Source organism: Dromaius novaehollandiae, chromosome 3 (genome assembly GCF_036370855.1).
Source record: "Dromaius novaehollandiae isolate bDroNov1 chromosome 3, bDroNov1.hap1, whole genome shotgun sequence".
Taxonomy (NCBI): Eukaryota; Metazoa; Chordata; class Aves; order Casuariiformes; family Dromaiidae; genus Dromaius; species Dromaius novaehollandiae.
The window spans coordinates 53,329,819-53,336,910 of record NC_088100.1 but is presented as its reverse complement, the minus strand read 5'-3'; the positions used below and the strand labels follow the sequence as shown (position 1 = coordinate 53,336,910).

Sequence of the window (7,092 nt, the reverse complement as noted above, 5' to 3'; positions counted from 1 at the left end):
ATGTTAATTTGTGTAACGGGTTCCCAAAATATGGGCCGTGTGCCTGCTGAGTATGTTTTATTTTAAAATAAATGTGCATAGATAATATACACAGACACATGCTGCCTGTATATGCATCCATAATTAAAAATCTAAAATTATGATTTGTTTTTGAAGGAGACAAAGCAGCAGCTCCCACCGTATATTTGTAACCATTAAGCAGGAGCCCAGCCGTCAGGACGGTTTTGTGAGCCCTGCTGGAGATCACAGTCCCACACGGACAGCTGCAGCTACAAAGGACCCCAGTGACCTAGATTCAGCTGTAGATTACTGTCTGCTTTGGCCTCTGTCTTCTATCACTGCACCAGGAGTCTGATTTTGTTGCACAAGCTAACTTGCTTACTGCTCTGACCCATTTTACCATAGCAACCTGGTTTGCTGTACCAGGGGCTAGAAAAAGCACAGAGGTGACTTTTTAAGGTTTCCAAGATTAAGTTCACTCTCTGCTCTTGATTTTTTTTCCCCTGAATGTGCTTAGCAGACATGACGAAGAAGAACTGACACTTTCCAACAGCACTGGAAGCCAGGAAAAGATTTAGGCGAGGTATTACTTATGTACTTCTTATTCATTGTTCGTCTTGACAAGTAGTTTTGACTTATTTTTCTTTTCTTGGCAAAATTAGCCAGATACTTCCCTTGCCCCAAATGCCTCATTCCTGATTTTCCCTTGTTCTTCCCCACCCCCTTCCCCCCAACATCCTGCCTATTTTACTTTCATAAGTATATTTCATTATCTGCTATGTTTTTGATTTTCTGATAATACTTGGGTAAGTGCAATCAGATGTTCAGGAATGAAACTATTCTCATGGTATATGTTTGCCATTGTCTATACATGTATATGTATGTCTTAGAAACAGGAGGAAGCAGTTTAGAGACAATTCTTTTTAAATAGAATTTTAGTCTTTTATAGACATCAGTCTGACTGGAAAAAAAAGAAAAAAACAAAACACTAGAGATAATTATTTTGAGAGTTGAGAAAATCAGATGTTGATGGTTTTCCAATAATTTTCCTTTTTTGGTTAATGTCCTTTCCCCCCCCACATATTGCTTCTGTTTGGAGAAACACATTGTGTTTGTTAAACTTCTCCATAGATGTAAGCATTTGCCAAAAAATATGTAAAATTATGAGAAAGTCAGAAGGAGAGAAACTTTATGAAAGAAACTGGCTCCTCCTTTGTGTGCTTCACGTATTTCTGAGGTGCTCTTGAAGTACCTGAGCATTTAAGGTAATTAGTCAAAGGAACTTTGCTCAGTTACTCCTATGTCCAGCAGTGACAGCTCCTGCCCTCATGGCTACTGGTGAGGCATGGACAGTCAGGCGTTGAGGCTAACAGTCACCAGAAATGCACTGCATTTTGCAAAGAGTGTTGACTGTGTATCTGTTTAGCAGATCCACACAGAAAATCTCAGATATTTACAAAATTTTTGAGTTAGCTGGTGGCAGCACTGCTCTAGTTTAGTGGTTTGGTTAAGACTCATTTCTGTTGTCCTGGTTTTGTTTGTTTATTTTTAGCTTTAAGAAACTGGTAAGTAGGTTCTTGGTTTGCTAATCCATGTTGGTATGAGGCTTAAGTTCCATATCTCTCCTAGCTGGCTAGTAATACAGGGTCCGTAAGCAATACTACCTAACACTCTCAAAAAGTAACGTGAGGTCCCTAAATGCTGCTGATGTAATTGATAAGTACATCTCTCTGCATTCTTTTTTCAAAAGGACTCCTTATCTCCAGGAGCTTGGATGTTTGAGATGTTTGAGCTGAGCCCTCTTTCAAGCATTTTGATTCTCTCAGAAGGGTAACTTTTCTTATATAGTCAAAGATCAATGCCTTGAACTGCACCTGAAAGCAAACTGGTAGCCAGCATGAGCTGTCTGACACCCCTTGTGAGAAACACCACTAAGAACATGGGCAGAGAAACAAATCAGCACAAACTAAGTGACAGTGTGCATTTATGAGCTCTTTGATATGCCATGGTCACTGCTTGTGTGCAAGCCTTTACTCCACAGTGCATTGGAAGCTGTCCATCAGTCCTGATCATGCAGCTTGCCTTGCCAATGTGTGGTAAAGCAATATCTCAGTTTACCTAAGGATAATTTGTTGTCCCATCTCCTCAGTGAGCTGAATGCAATGGGAAATTGAATTCTGTGTAAACGCATTTTCTAAGAGGTTTCAAAGGTAACGGCAAGTAGATCATACATGAGTAATCGACTCTGGATGGATGAATGTATCAAGGTCTACTATATTCATAGAGTTGCAGGCTTCTTATCAAAATGAAAGATTTTTAAAAAGCCATCTCACTGCTACTATTTAAACCCCTAGAAAGAGCCAAGGACCTCAGACCATACTCTTTACTGACAAACTCTCCCCAAAGAAAATAGAAATTTATGCTGAAGGAAATCATAACAACCTTTACTGACTCACCTCAGCATCTGGGTATTCACCATAATTTCCACTCACTGAAAGTTATGTACTAGACCTTATCTAGAGGATGTAGAACTGGCTTTTGGCACAGACAAGCTCGACAGCTGCCAGGTCTACTGCTGGTGAGCAACAGTCCTATCATATATGCCTGCCCTGACTCTACACCTTCCTCCTCTCCCTTTGCTGCAGCTGTCTGTGACTATCCCTGCCAGAATAATGTAGAACTCAGTTCTGGAGACAATTAAATCTTTTTCTTTATTCCTGAAAAAACTTGAAAAGCCCTATCTAGACCTATCCTTAACTAAGCACTGGTGAAGTCAAAGAGCTACAGGGCTTAGATGAAAATGGAAAAGGGAGAATGACTTGATTGTCATCACTATATTCATGGCATTGTAATACTAAGTTTTCCTTTGTCCTCTAGGTCAATCTAACCTACATGTTGAACATAGAAAGCAGCAAGAAAGTAAACTCTAGCACCCAAAACGCAAAAGACTGAACCACCGTTTCTCAGTGATTTCAGAGACCAAAAAAATTATGTCCTGAGGAATTCTACTTTCTAAAGATTGGGAATGAGTGTCATTTTCTGGACTTCCTGAAGGATTATAAGAACTATCATATGTAAAGCGTGAGATATTATGTCCCATGCTTCCACTGCCATATGACTTTCAGCTATTTCGTGGATTGAATGGGATTCATTAACCAGACTTGTGGCTGTAATCACCTCAGTGAATGGATCATTTCTTTATGGCTCTCTGAGAACACAATGTTATTAATCCTAGGGACTATTAGATTACCTCCAAAATGAAGAACTACCAAAGGTGCAGTTTGCAGAGTCAGTCAGTGCCCTTTTCTTGACTTTCTCTGTAAACTAAAGTGAACCTCTCTTTCTCAGAATCTACTGAGGGAATAAACTGTAAACTGCAGATGATAATTTATGGATGCTAATTTTACAGTTCTCACATACCACAGGCAACAGCTGTAATCTTCATTCCTCAGTACATGTCACCTTTGATCTGGAACAGTCTTTTAACAAAACCTCCACATTCCTGCTGATCTTTAGAAGCCAGTGAGTTTAACTTCGCTGCTTTGCACGTCTGTATTTATTATTCCAAGCACATTACCCAGGCACCGAAACGCTCTAGTAGGACCCGGATCTTACAAGTGCAGTATGCCATTTCTCTGTCATAAACTGATGAAGGATAGGCAGTTGTCTTGGCTTTTTCTAAACACATATTTATAATTAGGTAAGTATGAGTTAGAAACAAAGTGAGAATGGTTTCAGTAATTAGAAAAATGCAGAAAAGACTAGACAGAAGTGGAAAAAGATGGAAGCAAGCAAAGGAGAATATGCCAAGTGGGAGTAATGAAGCTGACACAAGAGGACTTGCCAGAGAGAGGTGGGAGGGGGTGGAAACACAGGATTCAAGAGCATGAGGAGAAAGATCCTCAACTGGGAAAAGTCAAGCCAGAGTTGGAAAACACCACTAATGTCTAGTGCCTATGAAGATGTGCAGCTGCTTCTGCTTTGGCCGGACCTTCTATGCAGCTGTTGGCTCTGCCTAGGAATGTCTTCTGCCCCTCAGACCATATGAAACACATCAAGTTGGGAAGAGATAGAGCTCTGGCATGCTCTATTTCCATCCCAAATTGTGCTGTTGCACAGGATGAAGAGAAGTATTTATTGTTTGGATAGTCATTTAAAATAAGTATGTTTATATTTCAGTTTAATTAATTAAAGATTCTCTGATTATTTTTCTTCATGCCAACTGTCTCCAGCTGTGTCTGAATCTACTCTTCTCCCAACAGTCTTTTCACAGTAGGTACAACTGTAACGGGACAGCTACATGTAAAATCACAAGAAAAAACCAGTTTCCTTGGCTAATATTCATCCTCCAGTGGCCCAGGAGAAACTACAAAAATCAGGGTCATATACAAAGCCAGTGCTTCTAGACAGGCAAGGCAAAATTGTTTAGTGTTTGTTCCAGGCATTACTATTTGGGACCTGGCTTATCCTACCAGAAGAAGAGGAAGTAGTTGGAAAAGGTGTGGAGCTGAAACACAGAGCCTTAAGTGCTGAGTTTGCTTTTGCTGATGCCTCCAAGAAGATGGGAGAGATGGGGACTCTGACCACCATCGCCCAGTGCAGTATCTTCACTCTTCCCCAAAAGCAATTCTGCTTTTGCTTAGAAGCCAGTGATGCAGAGCTCCGTTGAGCAGGGTTAGGTCACTGCAAACACTCCAGCAATGTTTGGATTAAGTTTCAATAAAACATCCCTCTCTTAAAATCTCTCTGATCTTTGTCTAATAGGTGCAACACCAGCTAAGGCAGCTCTACTGGTCCATCAAACTGATTAAGAGAAGGGTGGGTTGGGATTCTCAAAGGCAAGATAAGATGGAAAGTGAAAGTGAAGTGAAAAGAAGAATGGAAATATCAAACCAGGTTTTGTGGCATGCAGTGAAAGGAAGGAAAGAGGGTTTTTTTCCTGGGGTCAAGGTGGAGTTGATGGAGAAAATGCAAATGAATTTAACTATTCGAGCATCTCTGCTCACTAATTAGTCTCTCCTGGGTTGCATACTATTCCAGACACAACAGCACTATCTGACTGAACTGCTAAATACTGAATACCTGTGAAAAATGAGACATGGCATCCCATTAGAAAGAAGACCCATTTTCCCAGAGTTGCACCATATTATTCACAGGATTGTAAACTGCCAACATAATGGGCTTTACACTTTATCTTTTTCATTACAGGAAATTATCTATGGGCAAGCTAATGTTTCTGATTTTGCAGGTGAAGGATATGATACTATTTGAAGCTTTTCAGAGCTTGTGTATGTGGTCCTTGTATGGAAATAGATGTAGATAGTTTTCCCTTTATAATTCTGTAAATGTAACATAATAAACAGTCTGGTTGAATATGATCAATATTGGAGGTATTGGACCCCTCTAAATCAGAACAGAGCTGTATTAACTGAACAGTCAATAAAATTTCAGTTTGGTAGTTATAGTTCTATCTAATTCTTTCTAGAAGCAGAATTATTTGGAGGAAAAGTAAAATACTAAAATGTGGCAGAAATACAAAACCAGTGCCCTGTAAATTGTTTTCATCTGCCTACAGTGAAAGATGCCAATGTTTTATGGTAGTATTACTTAACAGTTATGGCCATTTTCTCCCCATCAGATCATCTTTAGAATTTCTAAACTCAAGCATATAAAATTGTGGTGCTAGAAGATACATGAAACTGTTCCTCAGCCAGTAGACATTCAGTCTTCACTAAGGCTAATGTCTACATTAGCCAGTATGCTGCCCTATAGGAATGAATGGATTTGTAGAATGAAACGTGGTGCTGAGCACTACATGTCTGCACCATACCTTTTCGCAGTGGGGGTTACTTTAAATTAGCTCTTGCCTTGTCCTATGGATCAATTCTAAATATGTTTTAGTAAGCAGGAGGGGCATTCCTGAAGAACACCTTTTCTCCTATTTTCATCCAAAAAACAATTCAGGTTCACATGCTCTGAGAGTACTCTGTAATGCAAACTAAACAACCACAAGTAAGGATGAACAAGAACATTCCTTCAAAAAATGTAGTTGCATGCTAATGTGGATGCATTTTGTTTCACTGAACATCAGAAAGTCAGTTTCATATGACACAAGATTCAAGAAGGTTCAGATCTTTACAACTATTCCTAAAGTTCAGATAAGAAAGCTTCATTCCACTGTAGGCATAACAAAGCCAGCATACATACAGAGCATGTAAAAGAAGCTTCAGATAATAGTATTGCTATTTGCAAGGTCTAGGATTATAGGTGTTTACTTTGTAATTTGAAGAAAGCTAGGCATAACCTCCAGAGATGAAGCCATGCCATGCTCTGAATAATCTGGTTTCATTTACAGTGTACTAGTATGTTCTTCATGGTAATTATTCTGAGGTTAGAGGTCTGATCTCTAGAGATGACTGCAGTTTAATCGTTTGGTCACCGGTGAGTCATCTTCTGAAATTTTTCTCAGAACATAAAGGAAAATAAAAGGATATTTATATTTTTCTACTTCATAGAAAATAAATCATAGAATAATTTAGGTTTGAATGGACCTCTGAAGGACATCTGAAATAGCCCCCAGCACAAAGGAAGGCTAACTTCAGGCCTTGTTCTGGTGAGGTTTGAATATTTTCAAAACTAAAAGTCAGATTCCATCTTCTTTACATCTTGCCATTAGGACACTGAAGACAGAAATTAGATATTCCCCTCAGCCTTTCTTCCCCAGGCTAAACAAACCCAGACTCTCAACCTCTCCTGCATCATGTACTCCAGCCTCCCAGTCATCTTGATGGCTCTCCTCTGGAGTCTCTCCAGTATGCCAATGTCTTCCTTGTACCAGGGAGTCCAAAACTGACCGCAGTGCTCCAGATGCAATTTCACAAGTGCTGAGCAGAGGAGAACAATCTCTTCCTTTGACCTACTGGTTATGAATTAATTAATGAAGCCCAGTAGTATGTGGTTAGCCTTTACTTCTGTCAGGGCACATTGCTGACTCACATGTAACCTTCTGTCCACCAGGACCCCCACATCCTTCCTTGCAAAGATGCTTTCAGCTTCCACGATGTATTGTTGCACAGTTATTCCAACACAGCT

At 39.8% G+C, this 7,092-nt stretch overlaps 1 long non-coding RNA gene across 1 annotated transcript; it reads left to right on the top strand.

The window, feature by feature from the left end:
- Window positions 1-367: 367 nt before the first annotated feature.
- Window positions 368-5,378, top strand: LOC135328019 (uncharacterized). The gene is made up of 2 exons (XR_010388747.1): window positions 368-583; window positions 2,878-5,378. It is a non-coding gene; the product is annotated as an uncharacterized LOC135328019 (long non-coding RNA).
- Window positions 5,379-7,092: the final 1,714 nt, after the last annotated feature.